At 48.7% G+C, this 17,089-nt stretch overlaps 1 long non-coding RNA gene and 2 pseudogenes across 1 annotated transcript; 1 reads left to right on the top strand and 2 right to left on the bottom strand.

The window, feature by feature from the left end:
• Nucleotides 1-1,039: 1,039 nt before the first annotated feature.
• LOC117841749 (uncharacterized) lies at nt 1,040-2,580 on the bottom strand (annotated as a pseudogene).
• Nucleotides 2,581-2,876: 296 nt separating this feature from the next.
• On the bottom strand, nt 2,877-3,855 carry LOC117853358 (uncharacterized; annotated as a pseudogene).
• A 158-nt stretch (nt 3,856-4,013) lies between these two features.
• LOC117864288 (uncharacterized) lies at nt 4,014-7,179 on the top strand. Its single transcript, XR_004642382.2, has 2 exons — nt 4,014-4,417; nt 6,897-7,179. It is a non-coding gene; the product is annotated as an uncharacterized lncRNA (long non-coding RNA).
• The last annotated feature ends 9,910 nt before the right edge of the window (nt 7,180-17,089 follow it).

Below are 17,089 nucleotides of genomic sequence, written 5' to 3'. Positions count from 1 at the left end.
GGGCGGCAGGCAGGGGCATCCGACGGCTGGGAGGATCGGGGGGCTCTGCCGCTCGCTCCGGCCACCGAGAATTCCTGCCCCACGCCGGGGAGGCAGCGCCCTGCTGCGCCTCTGCCAGAAAAAGAAATCCAGCACCGCTATCCCGTGGCGCCTAGTCTGGTTTGTTTATCCTTTTTATCGAGCACCCACCGTGCTAAGTTTTGGCGCGTTTCGTTGTGCTAATGATCGGTAGAGAGATTTTGTGGTTGATTCTGTCTTTGTATCCTTGGCGATCCCGGGAACTTGCTGGGTTGGTAACCAACATTCGACGGTGAGCTGCACCAAGTTTGGGACGCTCGTGGCTTATTACATGGACTTCACTGATGTACGCGCAGGTGTGCAAATCTGTACGTTTCGCCGATTCACAGCTCCAGTTGATCACTGTTATTGCAGCAAGCACTCGTCTTCCTGGGCCGGAGGGGAACCAATAACGAAACCAAAGCCCACAACGGAGCTATATGACCCAAACCGGCAATCCGATGTAGCTTTCTGGGAGTTTAGCTATCTTTCAATTTGTTTGTCAGTTTGGTTCATTATACATTGACTAGTTTGATTTGTTCTTGTTGTTACGGACTTTCTTAAGCTGCCGTAGTAGTTCGGATTGAAATCGCCTAGCCACATTGCTTTTAATTATTTAGCATTTTTGCTGTGGATAACGTTTTTTTTGTGCCAAGCAAGGACAAGGAGCCAGTAAATCAAATATCAATTTTACGATTGCAGGAGCAGGAGGCACACAAATTAAGACTAACATATAAACGAATGGTACTCCCTCCATCCTAAATTATAAGTCATTCCAAGAATTTTGAAGATTATATTTTCATAGTATACCTATTTTATGTCATAAATTTTTATAATTTTCTCTATAATTTTGGTCAAACTTGAGATGCTTTGACTTTTCAAGATTCTTGGAATGACTTATAATTTGGAATGAAGGCGAAATCAACTCTGGACAAGGCGAACTTGTTCAGACTTCAGACGATACATATACATATGGACTGGGAGTCAAAGCCACCATAAAAGTTATTCAGAAAACTGCCGTGATGGCATCCTCTCAGCAGCTAGACTTGTGACATCTCGATCTGTGCTCGACCCATCCAAGGTGCGCTTTCCCGCCTTGACTCCAGGCGAAGCTATAGGCGGCAACCTCTACACCCGTCAGGATGGTAACATTCTGGTGACCTGATTCATCGCCAAAGCCACCACAATTGACCAAAGCGTAGGAGGTGATCTCTAGGCAGCGGCCGTGCCCGGCGCCGCCGGTGTACGGCGGCGGCGGCGGGAGGAGGTCGCAGTCCCAGGACTTGGATAGGAAGGAGGAGTATGGTTTGCGGTAGACCAGGGCCTCGAACGGACCAGCAGCTTCTTGCACCTCCGGTTTGGTAACCCTGTCCATGATGAAGAGGCCGCCGCCCTCGAGGTCGTCGAGCTTGTCGGCGCAGGGGATGCAGAGGGAGATGGGTTCAAGTTTGGGCTTGCGGAGAGGAGGCATCATCACCATGCCTGACGTGTCCGCCTCCAGGAGGAAGCCGCGCCCTGCCTGGTCCAAGCAGAACGCCCGGCGCTCGACGGCAGGGAAGCAGCGCATCCGGTGGTCGTTGTCGTTGAGATCGAAATCTGACGCTCCCATGCTGAAGTGTTTGGGAAGCGAGATCTTCCCCATCTTGATGGCCGGCGCCGGCGCCGTCAGTTTTTGCGTTCCGTTGGGTGGTGGTGGTGTTGTGTCGAACAGCTAGTGGCGCGTCAGGTCGAGGCAGCACAGCGATTTGACTCCAAGGTTGCGGTTGCCGACGATCACGCTCAGAAACCGACGTGAGAGGCCCATCGTCGATTCGATCGTCAACTTCAAAGTCATCAGAATAGAACAAAAATCGTTACAAAGAAGAGGGATGCCTTCAATGACGGGTTGGCATCACAGAAGCCTAACAGATACGTATTACAGAAGCTAATGAGGAGAAAAAGGATGGCTTTCGATCGCAGAGGGTGAAGACGAAGCAGATGTGCAGGCGGAGGCGGCTGACCTGGGGCGCGCTGGAGAACTGAAGTGCAGGGCGGAGGCGCGGTGCTCCCCAGCGCCGGATCGGTGCAGAATGGCGGCGGGGATGGATGGGTGGGTGGGAGTCGCGAGATTGGGCTCTGTTTTCTGTGAAAGGCCATGGCCCTTGGCCCGCCGCTCTTCAGGAACCAGCCCACGACCGACCAGCCAGACCGGTAAAAATTTAAGCTGCATACTAACCTGGAGTTTGTAGGCAGGCCGGAGAATCGTCGTGGGCTCGTGGCTTTCCCTTCCCATTATTGGCCTGGGCGTCCGCATTCAGCAAGGTGTCAGCCAGTGTGTCTGATGTATTCCCCATGCAGACCAAGGAAATTTCAGTGTGTGCCGTAGCATATGCATCAAGTTCATTGGTGTTTCTCGGGGTTATCAATCTGCTATATCGTATTTATCTCTTGTTTTGTTTCGGTATGCTGTCCAGAGTTCTACAACTCGAGATGTTAAACAAACAAGCAGATTGTGTTAGCTGGCGGTGACTCGGTGAGAAACTACTGAGGATATGCTAATACATGACTTTGAGATTAAGAAAAAAAACTATCACGGGTTAATTGACAAAACCTTTTAGATCAATAACATGATGCCCTAGCATGGTTTTAAGTGGATTAAAACAAGTCTAATCACGTTAACCAAGAAAAGTAATCTAAAACAAAAATCGTAAGAAAACATGCCTGCAAAAGGTAATGCGGAGAGGTGGAATGACCAAGTTTATCAATGCATACTTGCAAAACCTTTATCTTTATTTTATATAAAAATATGTTGATGGCCAAGTTTTCTCTTACGAACCAAATAAAGTTCTAAAATCATCGATATAATGATGGATAAGATAACACAGGGAGTCTGGAAGCAACCAACCAAACTCATTCAGAAAACTAACTTAATGGTACCATCGCTGCAATAAGACATGTGGAGTCTTGAATTGTGCCTGATCATTTTGAGTTCTACTTTCCCGCTGCTGCCATCGACATCATCGCTACAGGTGCCGCCATGAACACAGGGCACCACATCCGTTTCAGTCAAGACGGTAAAATACTCCTCCACACCTGAATCATCCAAACCAAAAAAGGCCATGATATTTACAGCGTGGAAGAACCTCGCGACGCAGAACCTGCCGGAGCCCAGGTTGACAAGCTGAGGAACCTGCAGCTCCGTCCACTCCCGAGGCGCCTCAAACTCCTTCCAAGCGTCCACTAGCTGCGGCGGCTGGGAGTCCATGTCCATGGCGGAGAGGTCAGCGCGGCGCCCAGCCGCATGTCCCCGGCGCAGATGCCAAACCACAGCTTCAGCTCCGGCACGTACTCGACCTTGCCGACGAAGGGCAGCGTCCACTCCCCGACCTGGGTCCAAGCGTGCGTCGCCGTCTCCAGGCAGTAAGTTGATGATTGGGTCGTGGCCTCAGCTTGCGGTGGCGGCAGTGCGGGTGTTGTTGTGTTGAACAACTTGTGGCGCGTCAGGTCGATGCGGCGCAGGGATCTGGGACGCCCATCGTCGATTCGATCTGCTGGCGGCGACCTGAGGCGCGCTGGAGAATGGAGGGAGGAACAGGGCGGAGTTCCTGGCTCCCGAGCAACCGCGATCGGGAGCCAGAATGGCGGCGGGGATGGGTGGGCGTCGCTAGAGTCTCCGTTTTCTGAGGAGGCCATGGGCCGCACACTGGCCTGACCGGGGAACTTTATCCCATTGCCGACTACTACCAAATGGGCCTTCCCCAGACGTGGTGGTACGAATACCAGTTGAGTGTTCACAGAAACAAGGCCGGTTTACGTCAGTGATGGATCAAACGGGCTTTCTGGGCCTTACCAGCCCGTATCATTGCGCCCAAAAGTCGTCGTAGTCTCTTGGTTTGTTTCCCTTGAGATTCAAAATTCAGAAAATCACTATTTTATGCCGGGACCGGGAGACGACGACCAACCAGTTGCCATGTGACAGTGGCAGCCTCGTCGTGGCTTGTGCAGCTGGGCTGGCGCTTCTTCTCCTATTGGCCGTGACGCGTCGTTCCGAACCAGGCATCGAGAGGAGGAGCTCAGATGGGCCTAGGCGCTCTCACAGTCACAGCTAATTCAGCCAGACTTGTGTGATGAGTCGCCTGGCGTTCGGCCTAGCTACCTGCAGCTCCGTGCGGTTATCTCTCCCCTCTAGAGGTCAACCACCCATGGCTGCCGTGGTGGAGCCTCGACCTGGCGCCGCAGCCGTGGTGGAGCGTTGCATGCTGCAGCTCGATCTGCTGAGCAGCCAGGCTGATCGACATGCTTGGTGTGCCCTTGTGGCATGCAAGGCCACGGGGAAAGGGCGCCCTACCGAGTGACCAAGGGTAAAAGATTAGAGGAAGAGGTAAGAGATGCCATCCATCCTTTTTGTTTTTGAAGCGCCCTGTTCTGAATCTTGCGTTGCTGGTGGTTTGGTTTGTTTGTTTGTTTTTTGGTGAAAAGGTGTTTTTGTTTTTTTGGGGGAGAATATGTTTTTGGGCAAGCATTCTTGAGCTACCTTGGTTTGCGGTTTGCACTTTCCACTCCCAAAGCATCCTGTGCAATTTTTCCTTGTGCCAAAGATTAAACTGTTTCCTTTTTCTTTCTTTCTTTTTGTTGAGACGTTTTCCCCTAGACAAGCACAAAATGAGATTGCCATAAAAGGCGCTGTTTGTATTGTCTTTTCTTTTGCAAACGCGGTGTTCTCGATCATTTTTTGGAGAACTCAATCCGATCTTACTCTTTTTGTTTTCGAGAACTGATTTTTTTTGAGATTTGTTTTCGAGAACTGATGAGATAAACAAACGACGACGTGGTTTTGCAGGCCCATCTTGTGAAACCTTCAGCCCATTGTGAAAAGCAACCTAAGCCCATTTATTTACATACTAGGCCCAAATATCATTAGCTCCGTGATATCTACATTTCTGTCTCCTTTCTCCCGTCCCCAACCCAATGAACGCGACCTTTGCACCTGACCACTTCACCAGTCACCCCCTCCCCGCTGACTGTCACCTCCTAGTCAATGTGACGTACTCCTTACGTTACCACTTATAAGTATTTGACCAAATTTATATAATAAAATATTAATATTTATGATACTAAATAAATACCATTAGTTTCTTTATTAAATATATTTTTTCTTCATTCAATATATTTTTATTGTATATTTATTTGATGTTACAAATTTTTATGATCCTTTCTATAATTTTAATCAAATATAAAATAGTTTGACTCTTCAAAATGGTCGGAACGAACGGAGAACGGAGGGAGCAGGAGTGATCGGCAAACGAAGTGCACCCAGTATTGACCAGGATCAAACCGGCGGTATCCCTATCCCCTGATATATCACCGACATCCCTTTCCTTCTTCTCCTCGCCGTCGAAATCCCCTTCGGCTCCCCAACCCCAAGCTGCCGGAACCGATCGCCGGGATCGCAGCCATGGAAAACGACGCTGCCGTCGCCGCCTACGAGCGCGCCCTCGAGGCCGGCGGGCCGCGTCAGCTTGGGTTCGGATTCCGCCTCCCCCGGCTCCGCGACCCGCGCCTGAGCACCGCCGCCGCCGTGGCGGCGTGGGGAGTCGCCGGCCTCCTCTCCACCATCGTACCTGACCTCGTCGCGAACCGCGACCACGTCCTGCTCTACTTCATCGTCCTCATGGCTGCAGTCCTGCTCCTCCTGCTCGCTGTCGCGGCTCCGGACCTGCACGTGGCCGAGCGGGTCGCGGGCCGCCTGGAAGGTTGGCTCAGGGCCATGCTCTTCAGGGGCGCGTGAGAGTGAGAGATCGATATCGGTGGCTCGTATAATCTGCCCCAATCTTCTAGCTTCTTGTTGGCCGATCCGTCTTGTTTCAGGTGCTTTTGCATGGTGTTGGTTATCTTTATGAACTGCTGCTTTTGACCCTCGATGTGTATGAGCTGCAATTTGCATTCCTGCTTGCTAAGATATGACCTTTGTAAAATGTTCGTTTTCCTTGCATGATCACGCCCATTTCTGTGGGTTTTTGGGATGATTATTAAGTATTTAAGCTAGATGTGACGCTCTGATGACACTGTTTGTGTAGCATGCTGCTGGGTTTTATGGCCGCCGTCGATTTTGTTGTTCATATAGTTTTATCTGTTAGTGTTGAATTCTTGCTGGAAATGAAAAATGCATACGTAGTGTTGAACTCTTGCTGGAGATGATTAGATAGATATGAATATATGCTGGTCATATATCGCGACATGCATGGATAGAGAACACTGAACACATATATGGGACATGCTTCAACTGATGATGATCCTTAGCACAAATTTTAAGGTAGCGCTTCAAATCTTAGAGTAAGGTAGCGCTAGGAATCCTTAAACATGACTCATTGTGTCACCTAGATTTGTATACTCATTTTCATTTAAGATTGAGGTCCAAGTTGCCTAATTAGCATAAATTTTTATATGTGGCATGGTGTCATGCATGATGGCCCCCCTCCTTAAATAAATCATAGGCTCCTTAGGGTCATTTAGACGACCTTGATTGACACACTTAACAAGTAGATACTCCTATATACATATTAAGAGTTTATTATTAGGGATCTAGATGACACTATATACATATTAAGAGTTTATTATTAGGGATCTAGATGACACTATATACATATTAAGAGTTTATTATTAGGGATCTAGATGACACCACGTAGTAAGATTAAGGACCGTGCATTATACTCTTAAACTTATGTTGTTGGACAAACAGATAAGTTGCATGCTTAAACTTGCAAAATAAAACAGTGTATATAATAGGAGTGACCTCCATGGAACAAACCTGAAATACTCTGTTGTTTTATCCATTTAAATCATTTAAATTTGCTTTCCAGTTCACTTTGCTCTTCATTGGACACGGAGCTGAACTCCCAGACAGAGACAGTATACATGGGGTTACTGAAACCTCGAGAGCTTCTCCGGAGTTATACGGAAAACCAGTATCCAGTGCTTTACTTGTTTAGATGGCGGCAACCATGAACATCCATCATTACACTGTATTTCAGGCGATCTGGTTCACATTCCGATCGACTTCTCAGTTCTTTTAATAAAAGTGTGTTTGTTACATGCACCACATGATACATGTATGAATGATTATGGATGGTAGGGTTCAACCAATTTGCATGTATCATATGGTTCATTCCTACCAGTAGAATAATAAATTAAGTGGATGACTTCATCCTAAATGAGTTGGTACAATTCACCAAATAAAAAAATTATTATTATTTTAAATCATTTTATATATGAATCAAATAAAACAAGCAACCAAACACACCCAGATCCTCTCACATCAGACTCATTGGCGTTAGAGTGCAGTCACCCTCATCTACGCCGTACAGCTGCAATCCAACGGCGACCCCCGTCAAATACCTTCTCGCAGGCCACACAGGAGGCGGTCGAGAGCCCATCTGAGCCCACGGTGCAAACATGCCATCAGCGACCAAGTCCCTCCCCTGTCGCTTTCAAAAAAAAAAAAAGTCCCTCCCCTGTCTCCTCTGCTATCGTCTTCCTCGTTGCGGATTTGGCGTCCTCCTGCTCATCACCGTTGCGCTCCGTCATCCTTCCGATGCCGCCCCACAGCCGGCCGTATGCAGGCGCCTGCCACCACCAGCCTCGCCGGCACGTGCGCGCACGATTCTAGCCGCCTGAGCGCATCGTCTTTGCTGGAGCTGGATGGCACCGGTGCAGCAGACGTTGCCTCGTAGGCCACCTCCCACCAGAGCGCGGCGGCCATGTCGACACGCAGCGGAACCCCGTGTGCGGCTTCCCGCCGTGCCCGCGCCGGTGGAGCTCATAGAGGCGGAGCGTCGGAGCCGTGCTGCCGCGGTGGCGAAACAGGTTACGTTCTTGTTGGGCGGAGGCCCAGCGCGTGGAGGAGTGGAGCGCCAGGAGACCTGAACGTCGTTGGATCGATGCGGACGGTGCATATGAGCGACTGTAGAGTACGGTCAAAGATCCTGACGTTAGAGGATCCGATTCCAAGCCTAAGCTGAGCCCGCGGCGAGGCGAGCAGCCTCTCCTGAGGTGAATTTGAGTGCGCTGTAGCTGGCCTGTTGCTAACTGCCTAACTCTTGATGAACGCTTCACGAGGAGGAACAGAAAAGAGATATGCATCCTGTGAATTTCAAACAGGTGTACGTTTCACGAAGAGGAAGCTACATGTCTGAAAATTTTCAACAATCTGGTACTGGAGTATGATTCATTCTCATATATATTATTTTGAAGATTCTATGCACGAATTGTAATGATTTTGCAAGATTCCTCCTGTTTGACTGATTTTGCAAGATAATAGAGGAATACTGGGATTTTTTTTCTTCTTCAAAGTTTACTCACTCGTTTTGGCATATGTTTTAACTCTATCATTTGTACATATATTTCAACAATTCTGATGGGTGAATTTGTCGTAGTAGTAACACCACCAGGTCCACCACCACCACCACTAATAATAATATTATAAGAAGGAGATTGTTGGAGCCGAACGGATGTAATATGGGCCCCCATTTACCCTGCTCACCTGGGCCTACCGGGCCGTATCAGGCTTCAACCTTTGGATCTCAATATGAAAACAATATCGAAGTAATGATTGCTGCTGCATGTTGATTGGGAGACCACCAAAGTCCTTCTCTTTCTCTCCTGTTATTTGCAACGTATTTCCAATACAAAATATTTACGTTATAATAATTTAGTTACATATGAAATTAAGAAGAACAAAAAAGAGGAAATGGCAGTTGAAAATTTCAGGCACCTACAATATAGGTGTGAGGGGGGGAATCATATATTACCAAAATTCATATATCATCAAATTGGAAGATTATGTCTGTATTATTTGACACACATATGTATACACAGTTTTTATGCACAAAAGATATTTAGCTGGCGGTGGCTTGCAGCTGCCCTCCACGCCCCGGGCCATGGCGGAGGAGTAGATTTTTCATCCCACCACAGCAAATTTTGCCAAGATTATATGCTACTATGTATTATTATTTGACATATGCATACGCTGATTTATGCGCAGAAGATCCTGCATCACCAACTTTAGTTTAAAGAAAGTAAAGATTATTGACAGGGGGGAAAAAGTCTCGGTTTCCTCTTTCTTCGCGGGCCGGCCGCGTGCTGAGTAGGATCGGAAGACGACGACCGACAGCCTGCGTGATCGTCCAGTTCATTCGGGCTGCCCTTCCCTCCTCGTATAGGCTAGATGTCACATCCCTCTGGGCCCGTCAAGGACGACAACTCGACAGGAGAGACAGCAGCAGCCCCATTGATCAGATTCAGCGGTAAGCGCAGTAGATTGACAGCTGCTCACCACCGGCCAATCAGTAGGTATCCCAGCCATTCGAGACCAACCGTGCAAGCCCGGAAGCCCCCTAGCTCGCATCTCCCTTGCCGGAGCGTCTTCTCAGGCCAACCGCTGAACCGTCGGGCCGTGCAGCGATGCAGCTCGCCTCGGATGGCCGGCCGGCCGGCGCCTCGGCGGCGGTGCCGGTTGCTGCGCTGCTCGCCTTCGACTTTGGATACCAAGCAAGCTCACCGTCTGCATCTGCAGAGCAGCTAGTTCTCGTCGGCGCGTCTTCTCTCCTGCCGGTCGACCTTCCAGTCGTGCAGTGATGGGGCGCCGCGCCGGCCGCCTGCTGCTAGCTGCTCGCCGTGCTGCTTCCATGGACAAGCAGATCCGGCGGCACGCCGGTGGCCTAGCCGGCCGGGCCGTGCACCCATGCGCCATGGGGCTAGAAGCTTGCTCGCTCTGCTCTGCTGGCACTACACAACAGCCACACAAGAGCACCAAGCAAGGGAGTAAACTGAATGGCCCATTTCATGAAGCCCAAACCCGCTTTTGAGCCCAACCTTTCTAGATGAAGCTTTCAAGCCCATTGTTGGCATGGGCTTAGGAGGCCACCACACGTCATCACCACACACAGGTTAAGGCCCGAAATGCCGTTTGTTTTTTTTTAGTCAACAGGGGGAGATCCCCACCTGATTCATTAGGGCCTTAAGCAGGCCAAAAGTCTAGTACATCATTTTCAGCATGGAAAATAGTAACACCATACATCAGCTACAAATCTATCTGCCTGCTTGAAGCGCAGGCTCCATAGTCGTGCTTCGTCTCTGCACTGCAACCAAAAACGGGGGTGGCTCGGCTTTAGGCGCTGAAACACGAGATCATTTCGTTGCTTCCAAATCATCCAGCAGACAAGGAGTATGACGGTCGAGAACTGACGGCTTGGGACCGTTGCCGGACGGTCTATAGTCCAAAGGGATTGAACAGTAGCGTGTTCAGTTGGGAAGCCCATGAACTCCCAGATGTGCGACGCAAATCGACAGTGGAATATGATGTGGTCGCAGTCTTCAACTTCACCACAAAACTCGCATGATTCTCCAGAATATTCTTACGGACTAGGTTGGCGCGGCATTGGATGCGCGCCTGCACTAGTAGCCAGACAAAGAACTGCACTCGAGGAGGTGCACGGTTCCGCCAGATGAAGTGAGCAAACCTGCGCGGGGGGGGGGGGGGGGGGGGGGGGGGGGGGGGGAACCTGCAGCGATCTTTAGCTTGGCGTAGGTATCTGCAGAAATTAGGAGGTGGATATCTCTACTATTGGGATAGAGCCGCTGATCGGCAGCTTGCCCAAGTGACACTTGCTCCAGGAGGGTATTTACCTGCTCAATTTTTGAAGATGCCTGGGGGGAGAGGTGATCAGTAAGATGGGTGTTCAGCCCGTCTGCTACTACCTGAGCCACGGTTACATTCCTTGTGGCTGCGTGACTCAGCAGCGAGGAGGTACGGTGACAGGGAATCCCCTTGTCGCAGACCTCTTTCACAGCCAAACCAGGGTCTAGGGACTCCGTTTACCAGAACGGCAAGCTTGGAGGTATCCACTAAGCTGGCTATCCACGTGATCCATTCTTGGGGGAAGCCCCTAGCTACCATTATCGTGGCAAAGCATTCCCATCTCACCGAGTTGAAGGCTTTAGCAAAGTCCAGTTTGAGCACCAGTGTTGGTAATTTGCGTCGGTGATAGCATTGAACCAGCTCCATGGCATAGACGAAGTTTTTAGAGATGGAACGCCCTCGAATGAAGCCTGTCTGATCTGGGTCAATGAGGCGTGGGATTTGGCGTTGAAGCCTCGTGGTCAACATTTTGGAGACAATCTTGAGAGAGCAGTTCTGAAGACAGATCGGTCTGTAGTCGCTTGCTTCAAGAGAGGTGGCCGTTTTTGGGGTCATAACAATGTACGCCCTATTCAAGCGCTCAAGCTCAGCTTCTCCTATCTGGAACGCCCATGCCAACTGCATCACCGTTGGTGAGACTTATTGCCAAGCCGCTGAGTAGAACGCCGGGCCGAATCCGTCCGGCCCCGGGGAGCTGTGCCTATTCATTGCCCTTACAACAGCCAAAGCTTCAACGTTGCCGCGTTGACCTTCGCACAGTCGGGTAGAGCGCGTCCAGATCCACCAAGGTGGTGTCCACCTGCCACGCTCTCAGAGACCTTGCAAGCGTGCGGTGAGAGCAGACGTCTTGTCGTTGTGTGAAGACACTTGCACGCCATTCACGGTTAGCGAGCGAATGTTGTTGCGGCGCAGTCGCATTGTGGCTACGCATGGAAGAAGCCGGTGTTGGCGTTGCCTTCTCGGATCGCTTGGAACTTCCTACGCTGCTTCCAATATGCCGCACGCTCACGCACGGTGAGCGCGAGCCGATCCTGGCAATCACGCTGTAGCAACAGTTCACCTGCAGAGAGCCGACGCTCTTCCTCAAGTACATCGAGTAAGTAAATCACGAACTTGCAGTTAGGGAGTAGGGTTGGTGGAGCTCGCTTACGCCGAGCCCACGCCTTTGACACGCACCGTGCCACTTTCAACGATCGCACCATCGCCGCCGCCGCACTGTTTTCAGCGCTAGGCGCCTAGGATGAAAAAATAGTAGGCAGATGGTCTGGATGCTTGAGCCAAGCGGTTTCGAAACGGAAAAGGTTTGCTCTGGGGATCGAAGTGGACATACGAAGGAGGATCGGTGTGTGGTCGGAAGTCGGTTTGGGGAGAGAGCTCAGCGAGGAGTCAGGGAAAGCATGGCTCATGTGTAGGCTGAGGAGAACACGGTCGAGACGAGCAAGCGTGAGGGAGCTGCGATGGTTGGACCAGGTAAAAGACGGTCTGAGAGCGGGAGATCAATGAGGTTCAGGTGTTCGATAGTGTCGTTAAACGCCGAGCTCAAAGAATCAGTAAAGTTCCCGTGGTTGTTCTCTGAACTATCCCTGGTAAGGTTGAAATCCCCAGCTACAGTCCAGCATTCTGGAACTGAAGGACCGAAGGGGCGACCAGAGGGGGGGGGGTGAATGGGAGCCTATAAAAATTCTCAACGAAAACAAGACCTATGTCCCAAACGCAACCCCAAAGCACACGGTGCGTTCAATCATCAAGATGACGCAAGTCAACTCGTGACTGGCTCACCTTAGGAACGATAAGAGACGCACAAATTACAGCGGAAATATAGCATGAATCGATTCTATCAAATTTGCACGGATGAGACAAAACAAGAACACTACTAATCACTTACTTAAGTAGGCATGGAAGGATTAGCAATTGATAAACTAAGAATGATTAACGCAAGAGACAGAATTAATTAATTAACCACTAGACATTGTTAGCAAAAGACAAACGTGATTAAAGTGCTAAACAACTTTACTGGCAGTTGCATGAATTAAATAAGACAAGATAAAGTAAAAAGACTCACAATGTTTGGCGCATGTCTGTAGGCCTGGTGCATGCGTTGGCCTGCCTTCCTTCGTGCATGGGCCTGCAGGTCTGCTTTGCTCGAATGCCTAGATGGCCTGCTAGCTGGCCTGCTTCGCGTCCTGGGCTGCTACCTGGCGAAGCTGGGCCTAGTGCACTGCTGCACCTATCTGCCTGCTGGGCCGCCTTGCTGGGCCTGCTGTAGCTGGCCCGCGTGCACGTGCTACTCGCTGCTCTGGCTCGCTCGCTGCCTCGCTTCCCTGTTCCTGCGCACGAACAGACAGAGGGAAAACAAGAACTCCAAGAACACCACTCAAGCTTCAAACTAAAAATACTCCCTCAAAATTCCATGAATCGAGACAAAACTTGAGCTATAGATGCGCAACCACAAGTGCGAATAGATCCATGAAAAAGATCTCAAAAATCTCAAGTATCCATCACGGATTTTGGAGAAAACCGAAACCCTAACTCAAGAACGCGATTTGGGAAAAACTCAAAATCAAACCGGATTCGTGAGGGATTTGAAAGGGGATCATATCACGAATGCTCTCCAAGGTCCTAGTAACATTTCCTTTCAACCAATCTCACGAGATTCGGGCTCAAACATGATGAACGAAAATTCCCCAAAAATAGTTCCGAAAATAGGGAAAAAGAAAAACGCTCGGGAATTAAAGATTTAGCACGATTTGAGACAACAAATAAAGCTAAATCACGAGAACCTCTTCTATACAAGATGAGGACTAGCCTCCTCCCTTCATCCACCCACTAAAGATGAAGAAATCAAGAGAAAAGAGTAATCACTCCCTAATCCCCCTCGCTCCTCTCACTTTAAGCACATGACTAGCCTCTAAGCAAATAGATAATGAGTTGCTAAGCAAAGAGGTGCTGAAATAACCAGCCCCCATCCCTATTTATAGTCCAGGACGAAAGACTATACTACCCCTACAGCTACAACTAAGATAACTACCCACGCAGGGGCATTTTGGTCCAAGTTTTTATCCGCGCATCGGACGGACACGCCGCCTTCACGACTTTGCTTCGCCTCGACGCAAGCTTCGCGATGACGCCACGTGCCCTCCTTCTCGAAGCTCCGGCTGCACCGGGCTCGCCCCCGGTTTTGAGGCCCAAACCGGGAAACCTGCCTGCGCGGTGGTTTTGAGGCCCAAACCACCCAAACCGTCCATTGACGCGTGTCTGGCCTCCGCCAAGCCTCCCGCTTGACTCGACCAACGCCGTCTCCAACCTATCATGCCCTCTCGCCATTCCGTGCACCATGTGGATCGCCGTGACTTCGCCCGGACTCCTTGGGTCCATCGGTCCAAGCCTACTCGCGTTCATCCTTCACCGCCCTTGGTCCATCGGCATGAACCTTTCGCTTGATCTTCACCGCACGCCGTCGACCGTCATGTCGCATCCTACACCTGCACATCACAAGCCAAGAGAAACATCAAACCAACACAACGTTGTCAATCACTCATCATCCAAGGGTGACCACCATTGGTCCTCAATCTCCCCCTTGATGAGTGCATTGACAACACCCCACAAATTCATAGTATTGAAACAGAAAAACAAGAAACTCAGAATAGAAAAATCTCAGTCCCCTAAGATAAGGGCAATGGCTCTACACAACTGAGACAAAATCATGTGATCCCTCAAGAAGAGGTAGAAAACGGGCTCAACACCAATCACATGAAAATCCAAACTCAAATCAAAACCGGCTCCTCAAGAAGAGGTAACAGCTCAACGCGACCGGTACAAGGGCATAAGAGCATAACAAGAGTATAACAACTCATAAATACTCCCCATGAACATACGCACTCCCCCTGAAATCATGCATACATGCAAAGTCTCCCCCTTGATAGATGAAAGAGTTTGTGTAGATTTCTCTCCCCCTTGTTGACAATGCAACCATCAAGAAAAGCATGAAAGCACAAGGTGCATGCCATGGAAATGCAGAACCTAACAAGCTTCTCAAATATATCACAATGCACTCTCAAAGACTACTTGTGAGATAAAGCTTGATAGATCATAAGAAACAATAGCATCGCCAATAAGATGATATAAGGTTACAACAGTGGAGGTGAAGCAAGTATCAAGTTTTAGCAATGTATAAAAAGATCACCACATGAGCATTCACCTAGTTAAGAATCACCCAAGCAAGAATAGACTAGTCCATCAAGAACTCATACTAGGAAAATCCATTCTCAACAAGAGATCATTGTAAACACCCACATATGCATCACAAGTCATGTTTAAAGCTTGTTGAAACCAAGTGTCTACTTCTTTTGGTAGACATCTTGTAACAACTAAGCAAGCAATAATATCACATTAAGCACAAAAACTTGGTGAATTTATGAAGTTTTCAGCATATTTCTTTTCAGTATTCACACAAAACAAAATACATGAAGTGCCTTTATGGCACAAAGAAGCCATGCTTCCCCAAGGGGTGCATCATGGGCTAAACATTTGCAATGATACCTAGATCTTTGACCCAATTGAAAAGAACATGGATTCCAAACATAAGCTAGATATGGAACCAGTATTCAACCAAGGGCAAACCATAACCAAGCATCTACTCATGGGTGATAAGCAAGTTAATAGAGTAGAATTTAGCATTGAATTTTCAAAAACAGTTATCTCAACAAGTGTACAATATCATTAGGAGCATAACTGCACATTGCATCAAAATCACCAACCACAGCACTAGCTCACAAGTAGCATAAGGGAGTACACAAGATATATAGGAGAAGCTCATCTAGTGCAACATGATACAAAATGCAATATGATACAAATGCATGGAAACTAAGCTAAAATGATACAGATGAACAACATGCCATACCCAAATGTGAACTAAGGTAAAGCATGATATGATGTTCATATGTATCATCCACCACAATATATCACAAAAATATCATGATAAGATATACATGAAGAACTCAAAGCTATCATGAAAAAGTGGCTATCCTACCATGTTTTGTACAAAAATGATACAAGTATAATACAAGAGAAGCTCCAAAAACCCAACTCAGAAAGGAAAGCAAACACCAAACTCCCCCCGCAAACGAGCAAAAGTGGCTTGATCCAGGGGTTTGGTGAAAATGTCCGCGAGTTGGTTTTGGGTAGCAACATAGCCAAGGTAAATATCCCCTTTCTCAACATGATCTCTCAGAAAATGATATCTCACATCAATGTGTTTAGTTTTTGAGTGGAGAACGGGGTTCTTGGCTACACTAATGGCACTCGTGCTGTCACAAAGAAGAGGTACACGAGTAAAATCCAAACCAAAGTCTCTCAAAGTGGAAATCATCCAAAGCAGCTGAGAACAACAACTAGCAGCAACAACATACTCAGCTTCGGTGGTAGACTGAGCAACACTAGATTGTTTGCGAGAAGACCAAGGGACCAAAGACGAACCGAGAAACTGGCAAGTACCCGAGGTAGACTTGCGATCCAAGCGACACCCAGCAAAGTCCGCATCGGAGTATCCCCGGAGCGTGAGTGTCGAGGAGGCAGAATACCACAAACCGAACTCAGGGGTAAAGCGGAGATACCTCATGATCCTCTTCACTGCTTGACGGTGAGATGTCCTCGGTGAAGCCTGAAAACGAGCGCACAGACACACGGCGAAGTGTATGTCCGGCCTCGTTGCCGTCAGGTACAAGAGGGAGCCGATCATGCTTCTGTACTCCTTCTGGTCCACCGGTTTGCCATCTTCATCCGCATCTAGTGCTGTCATCGTCCCCATGGGTGTGGAGAGTGGCTTAGCATCAGCCATGTCAAACTTCCTCAACACGTCCTTCGTGTACTTCCCTTGGTGCACGAAGGTTCCTTCCTTGCTTTGCTTGATCTGTAGCCCGAGGAAGAAGGTCAACTCACCCATCATCGACATCTCGAACTCCCTGCTCATGTCATCTGCAAACTTGGCAACCAAAGCATGAGAAGAACCACCAAAGATAATATCATCCACGTATATCTGAATAATCAATAAGTCATTGCCTTGCTTGAGGAGAAAGAGTGTTTTATCAACTGATCCCATTTCAAACCCATTCCCAAGCAAAAAGGATTTCAATCTAGAAGGATTCTAATTGCTTCCAAACGGGCAACAGGGGCAAAGGTTTCCTCATAATCTATCCCCTCTTTTTGGCTAAAACCTTGGGCAACCAACCTCGCTTTGTTTCTCACAATCAACCCATCCTCACCTTGTTTGGTTTTGAACACCCATTTTGTTCCTATAGGATGGCAATTTGGAGGTGGTTCAACTAAAACCCAAACCCTGTTTCACTCAAAGTTCTCCAA

The sequence above is a fragment of the Setaria viridis genome, chromosome 1 (assembly GCF_005286985.2).
Source record: "Setaria viridis chromosome 1, Setaria_viridis_v4.0, whole genome shotgun sequence".
Classification (NCBI taxonomy): domain Eukaryota; kingdom Viridiplantae; phylum Streptophyta; class Magnoliopsida; order Poales; family Poaceae; genus Setaria; species Setaria viridis.
The sequence above is the reverse complement of the archived record's forward strand: the minus strand, read 5'-3'. Positions and strand labels throughout refer to the sequence as shown.